The sequence below is a fragment of the Caretta caretta genome, chromosome 4 (genome assembly GCF_965140235.1).
Source record: "Caretta caretta isolate rCarCar2 chromosome 4, rCarCar1.hap1, whole genome shotgun sequence".
Taxonomy (NCBI): domain Eukaryota; kingdom Metazoa; phylum Chordata; order Testudines; family Cheloniidae; genus Caretta; species Caretta caretta.
Window position 1 is genome coordinate 88,505,521 of NC_134209.1, and position 17,070 is coordinate 88,522,590.

A 17,070-nucleotide genomic window follows, 5' to 3' on the forward strand; every position below is an offset into this window, starting at 1 on the left:
CTAGGATTGAAGCTGGAGCAGCAGCTGCTGGATGAGTTGGGATGTGTATGCTTGTGTACTGTCTTGTGGGTGGTTGACTGGAGTGGTACTACAGTTGCACAGTAGTTTGCCATTCGTGTGGTAAGAGTAACGTTTTTGGAGAGAAAGGAGGTTAACTCAAGTAAAGATGAGTGTTTAAAGTGTTTAAAAAGTTTGGATGGATGCACAGTGTGTAGGCCTTGGATTTTTTTTCCTCAGCTAGGCTTGATTTCAATTTAACACTTTTACTTCTGATTATTGATAAAGGATGTCTGATATTGTTTTAAACTACATTACTGTTTTTAGAAATGAAAGGGTCTGATTCTCCACAGTTTCGCACCTTGTGTATTCATTTTGTCCTCCTCAAAGTAGATGTAAAAGGCCCCCAATTTGTATTTGGTAATTTTTACATCCCCACTTTGCATTTGGTTTACACAAATGACTACACAAAGCACAAGGCAGTGGAGAATCTGTCCTTAATAGCCCATCTGAAAACTGTGTCACCATGATGCAGAAGTATTTGTTGATGTGTTGAGTAAGTGAACAATTATAATCCCAGCCTGTAGTTAGTCTTCATGTCTTTGATTGTAGTGGTGTAAATTATGGGTCCAAACCTTCAGATTCCCATAAGTAGCTCTGCTGACTAAGGGTGTGGATTGGGGCACTCTAAATCTATCCTTACAGATGGAAATGCACACATACACACAGTAACACATAGATCATTCTTATGATTGAAATCACATTACATTGAATTTTTATTTTTAAAAACTTGTGAATTTCACATACAGTATGAAAGTGATGCTAAATAATAAATCATAGACCCTTACTCCACCAATCAAGAGGCAGGGATGCCCTGCATGAAAAACCTTCTCATTTAGTACAGAGCAGTCTCTTGTGCATAACTGCCTTCCTTGGATCAAACTGCACTTTTTAACCTCAAACACGAAGAAAAACTACTGCGTCTTGGTAAAAAAGGACAGCTAGAACATCCTTTAACAAAAATGGAAATGACTTGATACATAACTCAAAGAAAACAAAATGGGTTAAGCATTTTTGAGTTACTATTTAATCCTACAGGTAAACCATAAAAGCTCAAAAGTGTGAAAACCATCTTACACTAGGAGAGGGTACAGATAAGTGAATAATCAATTTAAAAGCCCAGACCCCAAAATGGGGGCAGAGGGATAATTTTCTCAAGACTGCAGACCTGTCTGTGGAAAGGGCTGAACTTGATACTGCTTCTTAAACAGAAACATTTTCTGAGGCAGTATGTTCATTCCAGCTCTCTAATCCTCGCCGACATGGATGTGAAATTTATCCATAATGATATATTGAAAAATTTCTCAATCTTCCTTTTTTTAGTAAATGTAAATTGTAACTGGCAGTGCTGCATGATGATTCAGGGCAACATACATGCCAGCGTTATGGGAACTTTTTTTTTAAATCCAATTTTTTAATTTCATTGAAGATTGACAGGACAAACTATTTTATCTTTACCAGGCTTACTGTGGCTTGAAATCTTTGAAAATGAAGTCCAAAATAGTATTTGATTGTTGTCAAGGTGCTCAAATACCAAAGTGATGGGTGCAGTTTAAGAACCTATATCGAAGAATAATGTAAAAAAACAGTTGCACTTTGTTAAAACTAGCATTTTATAACTTGTTTATCCTAGTTCAGTGTGACAAGGATGAGAACAGCAGGTTTGGATAATATTCATCTTTCCTCTAGGGCCAAAAAATGGGGCAAATGACATTAGTCTTACCTTAAGTTAAAGAAGCAAAGCAACTAAATTCTATTTGTACAGTACAGGAGACAGAATTCCTCATTTCCCGATGACAAGCTGAAATAAAGGTCACACCCAAAGGCTATAAAATATTGGAATCCAGCAAAAAGGATTCAAAAGCTAACTTTCACAGGGCTCATACTACTGTAATTTAAAGAATTGCATTCATCTGCTCTTTCTAGTACATTAAGTGTTGTTCTCTTTAATAGTTCACTAACCTTAGCAAGTTGAAAAAACACTTGTGTACAATTGTTTTCTTAATTTGTGCAGTGGAGTAGGAAAAAAACAACAATTACATTTTTTTAAAGCGGCATCCTAAACATCAGGCTAAGGCATATTAAACTATTATTCCTTTCTGGATGCTTAGAGAAACATACTTCTTAAAGGCAGGACAGCTAGACAACTAAGTAGCCCTACAAATATTAGGTAATAAATAAGATGAATGAATAACTGAAATCTTATATAATGTGGGCACCAATAGATTAATTTTTACTAGGGAACTTATTTCCAGTAATGATCCTGGGAAGTGATCTCTCATCAGCACACTGCCACAGTGAAGAAGAGGCTGCTAGACTGTTGCTTATAGCTGTACTAACCAAGTAGTGTTCTCACTTGATCTACTTATATATACAATATTTCTTTTCTTAATTCAAATCCTATTCAGCTGAGCTAGACAAGCAAGTACCGAACCTTGGACAGGATCCTTGAAAAGACTTTTTCCAGACTCTGCTACCATGCAAACATCTTCCTAACCTAAGCAACAGCAATGGATTTTAAGGGGACATTCAAATCACTAAATAGAAATAAGATGTTGTTTCTTCCTTTTTGTGCAGTTTAAAAAAAAAAAAGGAATGAATGAATGAATGAAATTCCCACTACAGGCATAACTGTAAAAGGGAAATTGATCTGCAATGTCTGTTGATTCAAAGAAAAAAATGTTTTCAAATATAATAATCTTTGGAATAATTCAGCTATGGTACCTTTTCTGAGAATATGAAAGCTCTTTTATATGAAGAAGTTTGTGAATTGCTAAGTGTTTTATTCCTAATGTAGGAGGTGGCTCTAGCTCACACTGTAACCTGCTTAGGCCCTGGTCCTGCATCCAAGTCCGCTACTGTGGGATGATGTACCCCAGCAAGTTCCCTTGACCTCAGAGGTTATGGTTTTACCCATAAACAAAAATCATTCTAGTTTCACAACTCATCCACAACTGTGGACCTCTGTATGTATATAGAATTGCATGAGAATAGAGATTTGTGCTAGCACATCCCAATCCATGATCATGGCCTTTGCTAATATCTCTTAAAATATATCTTTGTTTACAGGGCAAAAATAACCAGGCTTTTTCCTGCAATTTATATATGTTAAATAATAGGTGGCTATTAGGCAGCTACAGAAATATTTTATGTCTTGCAAAACATAGAATATAGCACACACAGCCCTCTGAATACAAAGGCCCATTGTTAAACCAAAAATCCAACAGTGATGACTAGTGGCTGCTAGCCTGCCAATAACTATATCTGGTGTGAAAAGAAATGGAATGTTTAACTACAGCAAAACAACTAATTAAAACAGATGAAATTGTGGAAGGAAGTGGAGATGTTACCTTTAGCGGATTGAGAGTGGAATCAATAAAATGAAATAGAGGCCTCATGCTGACTATTTTTGATCTCCATTACAAAGGGCCCCATAAAATCTTATACTGCTTGACTGTCATGCTCACTACAGATTGGCTATCCTGTTCTGATAAAATTAGAACTTCCCCTCTGACCCCCCAGTCTTCGACAGGTCCTTCAGATCAATTTAAGCCAAACTTTTCTGCAGATTTGAAAATGTTTTGCTATTTAAAAAAATTGTTACATTTCAAATGTTACAGAGCTTTCTAATTTTGGTTAGTAGGTTTCAAAATCTCACTTCCACCATAAGCATCAAATACGAGAATATCTTCATCTTTGTGTTCAGAATCTTAGGGTGTTTCCCCCCATGGAAGGATTATAAACAGGATATTAACGTCATCAGTCATATAGTTTATCTACTGCAAAATGCACATTCTTTTGTTCCTTAAATTCAGTCTCAGGCCAATTCTCTTGGGACAAGTGTCCACATCACTAAAACATCAAGTGTCCACATCACTAAAACATCCAGAGCGGGCACTACTTGACATCTTTGTTGGTGGATTCTAAAAAAAAGACCAAGGACTGAAGAATTCTCTCACTTTTAGAAGTGATCCCTCAAGATCAGGATTGAGGCATGTTGATAGAACTGCATGGGGAATTGCTGCTGCAGGTATCGTAACTGTTCAGTGGATTATTGGAGAGTTTCATTTTCCATGGCTGGTGGTGAAGCTGGTTCTGCCACAAGTGATTGTGTAGAACTGCTTGCAGGTCCATTATGTAACAACTTCCAAGGAACTCTGACATTATGTCCCTGTGGTGAGGCGGTGTGGCTCCCCGCCGCCCCAGAGAGGGACGAGCCCATCCAGAGGCTGGGGTGGGCGGAGCTAGGGAGCTCTGAGCGCACCCCCAGAGGGTCAGGCAGCGACCTGGAAGTATAAAGGCTCGCCCTCAGAGCTCACTGGGGGGCCAGCCGCTGGGGAGGCCAGCCGCCTCCAGCCTGGCCCGCCGCCTCCAGCCTGGCCCGCGACTGGGAAGCCCCTGCGGCCCAAGGTGCATGCTAGGAATGGCCCGACCTGCCCTGTGACTGCTATCTGGAGGAGTTGCCAGACCTGCCCTGCGACCGCTACCCGGAGGAGTTGCCGGGCCTGCCATTCGCCTGGTACCCCGAGGAACCCATAGTGCTGGACCCCCCGAAGGACTCCACCATGACTTAGGTACCACCAGAGGGGGAGTAAGGAAGTAGCCTGGGGACAGCCATCCCTAGTCTGGCTGTAGTACTGCCAGAGCCCATGTCAGTGTGTTGCGGCCAGGATTCCCACTGACACAGCAGTGGGTCTTCTACTGCTGCTAGGTCCCTGGGCTGGGATGCAGTGGAGTGGGAAGGCCTGCATCCCCCCTGCCACCCAACTCGTGGGTGGCAGTCTCCCCCTCTCCCAAACCGTTTGGAGGCTTGGGCCTACCGTTACGCTCAGCCCTGCCTGAGGGCCTGAGCTCCTGACTCATTACTGCCCCGCCCTGACTTAGGGCCTGGACTTACTACTGTTTATATTGCTACTGCTATAGTATTGTTGTGCAGCCCTGCCTAAGGGCCTGAGTCATTATTGCCCCGCCCTGACCTCGGGTCCCAGCATAACTGTCCTTATTTTCTGGCTCCACAAGAGCTGCCAGGGAAGACTTCCGCGGCTGAACTAATTCCCCAATCCTCAGCTGTGTGTAGTGAGTCGCTATGGCTCCCCTCCGTCCCGGAGAGGGTCGAGTCCCAGCTAGCCCCTTTACAGTCCCCATCACCTGCCCCTCCTGGTATGAGTAGGAGACCTTAGGTACACGTATCTGCAGTGCACTGGATTGCAGCTCCACTTCCATCTCCCCCAGAACTGCTTATTAAGGTTCTGAATACGCTTCTCCCCACACCTGTTCTTATATGCACTCCCTGCACATAGCCCCACCAAGTCCTGAGACCTCCTCATTAACTTATTTAAGGAGATGGAGGCTGAGTTGGCGCGGGTGGGGTTCTTTAAAACTCTGGTGACTTTTACCATCCACTGACTTTCTTAGAGCAGTGGGTGCAGCCTGGCATTCTCTGCTTGGCATCCACAGATGGATCCCTCCTCTGGCTTCAATAACCTGTAACCAGCTTCCTATTTTCATATTTTGTCCCTCCTATATTAAATTCTGGACTCTGTGTCTTTTCTCTAATCTGAGGGGGGCAGACTTTTAATTGTTTTGATGGGCTGTGCCCACCATCCCAGGTTTGAAATAGACTGGTACAGTTGAGGAATGTTAAATTCACACCAAAAAATTAATAAAGAAAATAATTAGGTACATAAATCAAGGGGAAAATGTGTCACCTGGATATCACAGGTAACATGAGATGTCCTCTGTCTATTCCTTCCTTCCTTAATCAGAATGCTGCTCACCTTCTGTACAGCTTCAACTTTAACCAAGCCAACAGTGTACAGTTATTTACATTGCAAAAGCTGCAGTACCTTTTACAGTACTAAGGGTTTAGAAAGCACACCGTGTAGGTTACAGCAAAGAGTTAGGAATTAGAAAAAGGGGAAATTTGGTTGGAGCCATTGAGTCTCTGGAAATTCATTAGTTTCCTACGATTAAATAATGTATCCTAGGGGATGCAGAAAACAAAATCCTAAATCACCATAATCCATGGAATTTGTGCACACAGAGATGTTAAGAAAGAACATAAGAGCTGCCGCATCGGGTCAGACCAATGATCTATTTAGCTTAGTATCCTGCCTCTGACAGTGGCCACTACCAGAGCTTCAGAGTCATTGAACAGAACAAGACACTTTTGGAGAGATCCAATCCATCTTTCCTTTCTTGGAATCAGAGGCTTAGGGCCACCCCAAGCATGGGGTTGCATCCGTGACCGTCTTGGCTAATAGCCATTGTAAAGTAATAGCCAAGTAAACTAGCAATGTTATTACACATTTTTTGCCTTTGAAGTAAGTAACCATGTTCTTAGGGTGCAGGTGAGGAACAGTGAATGTATAAAAAAAAATGAGAGGGGAATATCATAAAAACTTGAATTTAATCAGGAATATGCAGTATTCTCTACTACAAAAGAAAGATTGAAATAATGTATGGAACTCTCTACAATAATAAATCAAAATATTCCAAATTACTGTTCTTAACTGCATTTAATTATTCTTTGTAGAGTTAACATCAATACTCTTAAAGTAAGGTTAATAGAAATGATCAAAAAGTGACAGATAAAAGCTAAACACACTTTACTATTCCAGACATGATTCGAAACAGATTTTGAAATGAAAGATCTGAAATTACCAACAGCAAGTAATAGAAACAAGAAAAGCAAATCTTATTTTCACTAGATGTGGGTCCTTCCCTCCCACCCCCAACTAGCTAAGCTCACTTTAAATTATTCTTCCATTAGCTCACAGCATTGCCTGCTTCCGACCCTTGCTGAGCTCACTTCAAGAGCTGCACCCAGCATGTGTCCTGTAGCTCAGAACAGGAAGCACTTTGGTACTCTGAATCATGTGGAGAAATGCGAGGTGGGAGGGAGGGGGAAAAATCTGATGCGTAGGATACAGATCACTTTCCTGTATTACACTCAACATGGAAATGAAGCACTTTGCTCACCATTATACAGGGTGGACGTGGTTCATGAGAATATTCCTTTCATGTTTGGCTACTTGTTCTGTGATATTTGTTTCATTCTTCATGAATTCAGAAAATTGTCCTGTTTTTGTAGGCACGTTGTGACATGTTGGTAGGATTAGAGAAGGCAGTAGTTCCCAGTCTCCCCCCCGCCCCACCCCTTGGGGTAAAATAGCAAATAAGTGCCTCTCTGCCTTCTTTTACACCTCTGCCTCACTCCAGCTACACCATCATCTCTAGTGGCAGCACTAAAGTCACATCTCCAATTTTCCATGTGCTTGGCCAAGTAGCCATGTCTGGTGTAAGGACCTGTTGGGGAGGAAACCTGATCAGATGCTTCCTCTGTTGTCCTTCTTATATTGGTGTTTAACATGTGTCTGGTTGGCTCTCATGAAGTTAATGAGTAGTTTTTAGATAGCAGTCAGAGTCACAAGATTAGGGAAAGTACTTCACAAAACTCTATTTGCTGCTGCTCTTGCTCAGCACACTCTTGTGCACCTATAGACAAGTGTAAGTTGGAGACTGCCATGGATGTGGAGAGGACAGAGCAGGTGGGTGAGTGGACAGGGTATGCACAACATATGTATTGCAGCACTACTGCTACAATCCTGTAATTTTGAAATTAATGGGAGTTTTGTCATTGATTTCATTGGGAGCAGGATTAGGTGGTGTTGATGCCATTGGGTTTGTGCCTCCACTATAGATGTGAAGCCAGGTACCCGGCTGGACTCTAGAGATTAAGTCAGCATGAATTATTATATACAGATGAAAATATTGATCAATTACCTGTGCCATTTGTATTGATTTAAAATATCTGCAAATAAAAATCCTCAAGGCAGACTTAAATTTTCTAGTGAGTCTATCCCCAACAACCCTTACTTAGTCATACGTGCTGTTGTTACTGATGCATTAATATATATGATGTCACTCCTGTGATTTTAGCACAGTGGTGCACAGTACAATATGGAAATGCATTGGATGGGCATGGAGGCTGATTATGCCCTCACCCTTAGAAGTGACCCATCCAGGAGGACTTTGTCATATCAGTGAATGGGCGATGTGGAGGTGTTTGCACTGCTGTCATCCAAGCTCTCTCTTCCTGGACTAAATAGAGAACCTATATTTCTGGGACTGTCACCTTTCACAAACAAAAATTCACCTTAAAATTTAAAATATGTATCCTTCTATGCACTGTGTTAATTTTAAAAAACATATCAAGACTTTCTGAAAGTGCTTTAAAGATAGAGATCATGAGATGGAGGGCACCAGAGCTGACAAATCTTTTCAGTCTTTTTCCTTCCTCCATAAGAATGTGAAGTTTTAAATGTATGCAGCTGGAAGCAGATGAAATTATAGCTCTCAGACACTTTATAATTCTGAAACAGATATGTGATTGATTGCAAGGTGGCGTAGCTGCTGGCAGTTTTTGTCGGCACATTTTGATGATACAAGTTTCTTAGGTGAACTTCAAGTACATCAGTGACACATACTATGTTTCAGACACTTTGAATGATTTCAAAGCTAATAATTTATGAGAGCTTTTGGAGCAAGTTATTAGGTTAGTCTCAGGAGAGATTTATTTTTTTAATCCTCAGTTCCTTGCTGTATGTTCTGTTTATCTCATCTCATTCTGCTGGTAAACAAATATGTAAAACTTTAATGCAGTTGTGTCTGCTTTATAACTGTGCCTCATCAGCTTACCAACGTTTCCCATTTGAAACACTTGTATTAGTGAATGGCTGTCTAGCAGACTAGAATCTGGGGGTTGGGGGACAGAGAATAGTTCAAATGAAGTACCTCAAGTATGGTTTAATTGAGGAATAACTAAAAGCGAGAATATAAGGCCTCAATTTAGCAAGAATAAGAGAACAGACAGCTCAGAGTGCTCATAAGTCTTTGAGCCTGGTTTTTCTGTTTCTTACATGTGTGTAAATCAGAACTCCAATAAAGTCAGTGTGACAGATTCTCCTGTGTGTTCTGGCTTTTCTTTGCCAGAAAGCATTTAAATGTAGCGCCCTCTCTCCACCTGGTTACCTCCTTTAATGCCAGTCCACTTACAGGTCTGGGTTCTTTTGGATCCCACTACCCACTCAGCAGGGTGTATCTTCTTTTTTTTTTCCTATGAAATTATTTGGCGGTGTCTCCACCCCCCCTCGCTCCTTCCTGGCAGGGTGACCAGGGCAGCTTGGGCGGAAAATTCTAACTACAGGGTAATCCCCACTTACTTGCCAGACAGTTGGAGACTTCCAAGAAATAACACAAACACATACAATATATTCAACACAATAATTATATTAAACAGGAGACAAATACAACATAACAGGATGAAACACTATTTTTAGGGTCACCAGTGCCCACACTGAAAATACCTGTGACTTGATGTAGCAAATGTAAAATTAGTGTCCCGTTGGTATGCATACTTTGCTTGATGACTATAACCACAAAATTCTTCTTTGCAGTGGTTTAGCAATGTGGCTGACTGGGTTCAGTACAGCCCAAAGGACTCACAAGTGGGAGAAGGTGGTAAATCCCTCCACAGGTATAATATACAGCAGGTTATAAAATCCTCAAATGCTTACTCCCTGGCTTGAGGACACAGTTCAGGGAGTAGGGGGTCCCCAAAACAAATTACCTGACTAACTAAAAGATGGTGCACTCACAAACTCCATGAATGATCCTCAGGTTTGAAGATGACTTTGGACTTCTCAGTCACTGTAGAGGGGCTGCTCTCTGCTGGCAGGAATCAGGCTGCGTCGGTCCCAGGATTTCCCCTCATCACAAAGGGGTGCAGGCAGTGATGAGCTGCCAGAAGCTGAAGAACCAGTTCCTTCAGTCGCTTCGGGTCTTAGGCGGCACTAAAGGACCTGCCACCGAAGTGCCGCCGAAGGCCTGGAGCAAGTGAAAGACCTGCCGCCAAAGTGCCACCGAAGGCCCAGAGTGCCGCTGGGTGAGTAAAAATTCTCAGGGGAGCTTCCCCAGCCGAGAGCTCAGGCGGGGCGGAAAGGATGGTCCCACGGGCCACAGTTTGCCCACCCCTTTAAGAACCGGTTCTAAACCAGCTTCAAAATTTAACAACCGGTTCGCGCAAACCAGCTCCAGTTCACCACTGGGTGCAGGGCTCAAGGTGTAGGTTACACAACTACACTAACTTCCAAACTGTAGCCTCCTAGCCCAGCTTCCAGCCACACACTCCACAGGCAGCTTCCCTGGACTAGCAGCCAGAGCAGAGCTGACCATGTGGTGACTGGTATCACCTAGGGAGCTGGAGGGTGAACTCAGCCTGGCTCGGCAAGTTTCCCAGCAAACTCTACAAATTGGGAATTATCAGTGGGGAAGGAAAAACCCAGCTGAGGGATCTGCTGTCAGGTCCCTAGAGGCTGTTCTCAGGGGGAATCCTACATGCAGGCCTGGGGCTCACCAGCTCCCCACACAGCCAGTCCTGCCCTTTTCCTGGCTGGCTCTAGACTGACTCCAAAATGGCTTCTCCCCTTTTCTCAACTCCCTGGGAGGGGAATCTCACTCCCTATTGGTTGCCGAGCAGACTCTGAGTCTGCCTTGGCTCCCCCTCCCTACCAGGGACAGCGTGCCTTTCCCTGAGCTGCCGGCAGATAGGGTCCCAGGAATCTATGTAATCTCCTTGGGGGTTACATAAAAATTCAACTCAATGGGCCATGGTGCAGGAGGATTTCCAGATATGACATAGACCTGTTGTAGTAGTCTTTGCCCTCCTCCACAAGTCTGCATCCAGCATTGCTCCACCTGATTTAAGACTTTGGCACAGAGTAGCAACACCAGAGTAATACTGGTGTGAAAGGAGAAATAGACCTTTTAAATTCCTGCTGTAAGTAAGCTGTGAAAGATGTACTGAGTGCATTTGGAAATGCAGAACCTCCATTAATTTTTAGAGATTTAATTTGCTAATCAATATACTGCACAAATGGAATAAAGCGGGTATCAGTCCATTAACAAAAGGAGTCCCATGTGCTGTATTTCAGGAGTTATGGAGCACTGCCATATGATTAAGAACATCTGAAGTTATTGAAAATTAGAATGAGCCCTCTCTTAAATGAAACATGGTGGTCGCAAAATGGTATTGTGTGATCCATCATATTCACCTAACACTGTGCTCCTGTTATGGCATAGGTCACCTGAGTTTTTCATATATGTAAATTCAGTGCTTAATTTGTGCCAGCGCTTGCCAAGACTGAGCCCCAACACCTCTACGTTTGGCAGTTCCTAGCCCCGCACCTCTGGGTTTGCCACATCAGTTATGAAAGTAAAAAAATTGCTTGAGCCCAGGCACCTCTTACATTACAAATTAAGCATTGCATGAATTACTCTTGATAAAATGTTAAACTGTGGTGATTTTAATATTTGTTTATACTAGATTAATTTAATGTCATGTATGAAAAAAATGGCCAAAAACAAGTGAAAAAAGCAGAGAAATATTGTATATATGCCAACAGAAAATGGTGCCTAAATTGAGCCTGCAAAATTCGCTCACATACATTTCATCTCCACCAAATAGGTATGTGAGTGAGCAATGAGACATTAGATCATGCAAAGTCCATAATTGCTCAATAAACAGTTTTGCTTGTGTATATTTTGGGCCAGACTGTGTAATTATGGACAGTGTAATTATGTCATGCTCGTGGGAGAGCTCCATAAAGAGCTCTGGACATTTATTTCTCCTGAAGGATGCAATGTATCTTCCTTGCAAGAGGAGGTAACTTACCTGTTGCATCACCTTTTAAGAGGGTGAAGCTTACCCTGCTCTGTTGCCTAGTGCAGATGTGGCAGAGGGCTATGGTCCTTACTCCTTTGGCCTCCTTTGGGATGACAAGCTGATAAGAGCAATGGGTCTGTAATTGTGGCTGGATCCTGGGGACTTTGGGGGGGAAGGGAGCGGAGGGAAGAGGGAGAAGAAGGGGAAAAACTAATTGTGCCCATTTCCCAATTTTTGCACCTGCATAAGGGCAAGGGGCAATCTGGTCTTTTATGAGCTCAATATGGTAGGCTGGTTTTGAAGAACTGGCATGGAATGTCTTGAAAACAAATAACTAGAATTTGAAGGTATATCTATGCGGTATTATTTTGAACAATATTGTCTCGCCTAGCTAGTCATTCGTGGTTATTGCTTTGCACATAGGCACTCATTCTAAAAGGGAAAAATCTGAACTAACTGCGGCTATTCAAATTCCACATGAAATATTGGTATAAAATGATACCATGCTGTGTTATACATGCAAAATTATAATAAATCAAGAGTAAGTCTCTTTACAAAGACACATCAACAGCACAGACATACATCAACAGTCTCTCTCCCATGTCTCCTTAAGATCCCAAATATATCCAGAGTCCTGTCACAGTTTACACTGTAGAACAGCATAAAATAACATTTTTGAGTAGCCAGGAAGCACAGTAAAAAGAGTAGCTCTGCATAAGAAGTTAGCATATCTAACACCCAGTTCTAATAAAGTCACCCTTCAAATTTCTGAATTAAATGATGGAATGAGATCAATACAACTCATAGTTAGATGGCGTCAGCAATTTTATTGACAACAGGAAAAATACATAAACAGAGGCTGATTAACCATGGGACACATTGTCATTGTGAACAATAATTGGATGCTTGGAATGTGATAACTTTTTATTGTCTTCAAGTTAAAGGGCAAAATTCATCCCTGGAATAACTCCATTGACATCAATGGAATTATTCCAAAGATGAATCTGGCCCAACATGTTTTAGTTCCAGGTATTCCAGAGAATTTCACACATAATAGCTAAACCTATAATTCAGTCCTTTGAACTATCTGTAGGAAGATTAATCCCACAATAAATCAAGTTTGTTAATGAACAAAGATGGATTATTGGACTATGTATGACTATTGGAGGAAGGATTATTGTGAGACATTGAGCCACTGTAGAAAATCTGAGGACAGATTTGCCTAGTAGTTACAGTGAAATATGTTCATGCTTTACCTTTCCATTCCAAATAGTCACCTGCTTTGTTTAATGAAGAAATGGGACCTCATTTGTTACAGTTTTGGATAGAAAGGCTTAGATCTTTATGAATGTTTTCAGACTATTTTGTTGGATACTGCTTTTTTACTTTTTTGTTTATAAGAGTTTTTATTTCTCCACTGGCTGGAAATGGTTTAGGATTATTGTGTAGGTAGATTTTAATCATTTACTTGGGATCCATAGAATTCCACAGCTTTGGAAACCACAACAAAGTCAGGTTCCAACTGCAGAATTTGGGGCACAGCACAGACTTAGTCCAGGATCGAAGGATAATATCTCTCCTTTTCTAGTTGTAGATCCAGGATGAGGGTTGATGCTGGTCCATTCCCCTTATGCCACAGAATTTGCAGATTTCATATTACAAATTCTGTTAGTGCCTGTTGTAGCAAAGGACTTGAAAATGCCACATGCAGGCCTAGCATATACTAGTTAACGATATAACTAAAATGCATATATAGAGAACAAATAGTAAACAAACTAAATTTTGCAAAAGCAAACAAAAATATGTATTGGAACTCCGTATTTTGGAAAGTTTAAATGAGAAATACACAAAGCACAGCTTAACATGGGCTGATGCTCAGTTCTTCGTAGTACTGTGTTTTGATCCTTTTTGATCACTCTAATAATATACTATGAAGCATTGCTCTGTGGGATGTAGTTAAAGCCTATTTAAGCCAAGGAAACTACTACCACTTTCCTGCAGGGAAATATCAGAACATTTTTATTTTTACCTCAATCACTCCAGAAAACTTCATGGAGGATAGTCTCTACCAGTGTGATGGGGCAGTTGCTGCCTCAAATATTCGTAGAAAAAAGGAGAGAGAACTAATAGTAAGCATGGTGCTGGAAAATAGTGAGTAAGATAATTCAGAGTTAAATGCTTAAGGCTTAGTAGAGCTTGAGTAGCAGAAGGCTTATGCAAATTAGGCAGTTAATAGATGTTCTCGTCTATTACAAAGTAATCTTTGTAACAAATGCGAGAAAAAAAATCTCCCTCCCCACCCCCCAAGTAACAACAACAAAAAAGTCAGGCTGATTTTTCTATCACACACGTCACGATTTTGGGTATCTCAATTGTTCTGTGTTTTGATGCACATGCATCTGTAATTTAATGAAACTTCATGTGTAAAGGCTCCTAATTTTATTTATTTATTTATTTATTTATTTTAGATTTCTGATACTTAAAAATCTGAGAGTTTTTTTCCAAGAGAAGAACAACAGTTGATGCAATCTGGTAAGTGAAATGTAAACTTGGAAATAGGTTACTAATGAAGGAAGTTGTAATATGAGTCTCCAGAACTTTCACAAATTGGCTATTGGGAGTGAAGTTTGGTAGCAGAAGCTCAATCAATAAAATAATAGTATCATTATAAAATACCAATTTTATCATCTGGTGGGTTAAAAATTAAAAAGTATGAAGGTAAAAAAATAGAACGAACATGACTATGAATCATTAAATATCATGGTGATAAGCACTCAATACCTACAAAATATAGAACATATTTGTGAATTAGTTCTATTCTGTTCTGTACAGGCTCTTATACTATATTCATCACTGTAGCATCTGACCACCTTCCCGTAGTGCATTAAACAACGTGAGTAACATTCTCATGTGTTTGTTCTCTTGTTCACAGTGGCTATCATATGCATGGGCAGGGGGATAGGATTCTGGTTACATTCACATGTTGCCACTTTATGAATCTTTACTTGACTACATTCTACTGCTGTGAATTGTCTGTGAATGTGTCCCTTAGGCAGCTTTGAAATCTCAGCCCCTGAACCTAGGGTTGACAACAACCACCTGAAGTATTTTTAAAGCTGCTAAAACCTGTCTACACTAGTGTTTTAAAAATGTGTTAGTTAAAACATGCTAGCTAATGGTTTTTTAAACATGACCTGTTTTCCTAGACTAGATGTGGCCAATGGTATTTTTACTCCTTTTGACCCAAGCAGTTAGTTGTATTTGGGGTCCTGTGGGTTGTTTCTATTAGGAGGAGAAATTAATTTTGGAGTCTGGTACCTTTGATAAAATCCATTTTATTCACGAGGAATGTACAAAGTCCTGTATCCCTGAACACAGGAAGAATCAAACAGCAGGGATCGTTTCTTTCTTCACAGTTCCAAGCCCCTTTCAGCCAGCACTCAGCCCAAAAAACTGTCTCTAGGCTTTTCCCAGGGCCACGCTCTCACTGCTTGTTCAGGCTGCATCTGGCTTTCTGCTCTCTCTCTCCGTCTGTTTCTGTGGTGTTTCTCCTATCTCTCTCTCACACACACATCTCCCTGCTAAAAACAATACCCCGCCAAACCCCCTCTGCCCACATAGTTCAAATTACTGAGTGGCCTCATGTGTGCCTTTGTTCTTGTCAGTGACATTTGCCTACATTTGGGGTGAAGGCTGCTATTGTTTGATAAAGGAGCTTAACTATTTCTTACAGCAATCTTAAATTAATGGACGTGATTAGCCAGCCTCAAAGAATTACCCAGCCTCAATCCAGCTCATAACAATATCTTCACACACCACCGAGCTGTTATCCGAAATAGATTACAAGATATGTGGGTTAGGACTGTGTCTTACTCTCCGTTTTGTAAAGATCTGTGTACATTTATGGTGTTATATTTATGTAAACAATAATATTTCATAGTTATGTAGAGAACTACCAATTTCCTTCCCTGTGTTCCTCCTTAGGGTCAGTCACAGACAGCTAACATATTTTTAAAGGTGTTAATCCCCATGTACACTAGTGTGTAAAAAATATAGATGAGTTACAATGTGTTAGCTGACATTTTTATTTAAACATGACCTATTATTTAAACGTGACCTCCTGAGGTCCCTTCCAACCCTGATATTCTATGATTCTGTGATTCTCTTTTCCTGCTCTAGACATGATCATTGATGACCAACACATGGAAGAAGTGGGATTTAAAGAAGGGTTTTTAAAAGGAAGAGGAGGTTCTATAGAGAGTGGAAATTTTCCAGTCATGAAAAGAAGGTGTAAACCTGAGAGATACAAAAAGGGAGCAGTAATCACAGCTGTTTGGGAGGTGCATAGGGAGAAGAGGGAAACTGGGAAGAAATGAGAGCAGAGATTGTGATGGCAAAATTGCACAGTGCATTGACAATGAGAATGAATTCTTTGTATTTGATGCTTTAACAAGAGGAAGCGAATGAATGAATGAAAGGATGTGGTTTGAGAGGCAGAAGAGGAAGGTTACTTGAAAGCCAGTAATTTGCATAGAGTAGAAAGAGAAGAGGTGAGATGTGGGGAGTACAGAGAAGAGGCAGTTTCAGAAACTAAGGCAAGACACAACCAAGATGTGGGCAACATTATGGATACATTTTGATTTTTTATTAAAAGTGGGCAGAATTTAGTCAGAGCTAGGCTATAAGAAGGAGGGGGAGGGGTTGAAAAGGACACTGAGGTTACAAGCCTGAGAGGTGGGTAAAATACTATTGTTGTCTACAGGCATGGACAAGGGAGGAAGTGAAAACAGATTATGAGGAAAGCTGGGTTATGCTGGGACAAATGCTTCTCTGATGTAACTGCATTGATTTTGGTGGAGTTACACTAGGGATGAATTTGCTGAAAAAGACTTCTTGACTGATTTAGTTCAGGTCCGTGCTTCAAGCTGAAAGATGGTTTTTTTCTCCCCTTTCTTAAATTTATCAAATCTTTTGCTAGGCATATAGTGACATGGTCATTAAGGTTTACTGTTCTGATGTTTGACCACAGTATTATCGGCAACTAGCTTATTCCTAGTATCTACTACAATGACTTCATTCATTTCAACTGCAGCCCATTGCCCTTCTCTGAACATCGATGTCCAGTGTGAATTGGTCTTTTTCTTTCTTCATGTATTTATAGTGTTATGTGCTGTTTGTGCCCTTAGTTTAGTTTCTTTAGGCAAAATATATATTTCTTTATCCTCTCTCTCCTGACATATCATTTTCTCAAGACCTTGTATCATTGTAGTTGTTTTCCCTTGATCTCT

The 17,070-nt window shown here is 40.9% G+C and overlaps 1 protein-coding gene across 35 annotated transcripts in view; it reads left to right on the forward strand.

Moving 5' to 3' along the window:
- Positions 1–17,070, forward strand: part of TENM3 (teneurin transmembrane protein 3) — a 2,220,601-nt gene that overhangs the window by 1,153,610 nt on the left and 1,049,921 nt on the right. For 33 of the 35 annotated variants that reach the window (XM_075127819.1, XM_075127816.1, XM_075127814.1 and 30 more), the window contains 2 exons: positions 14,251–14,314; positions 14,615–14,675. The exons of 1 other annotated variant lie outside the window; for it this stretch is intronic. The gene's annotated coding sequence lies outside the window, so the exon portion shown is untranslated. The remainder of the gene's footprint in view (positions 1–14,250; positions 14,315–14,614; positions 14,676–17,070) is intronic. One more of the 35 variants, XM_075127815.1, reaches the window with a different exon arrangement.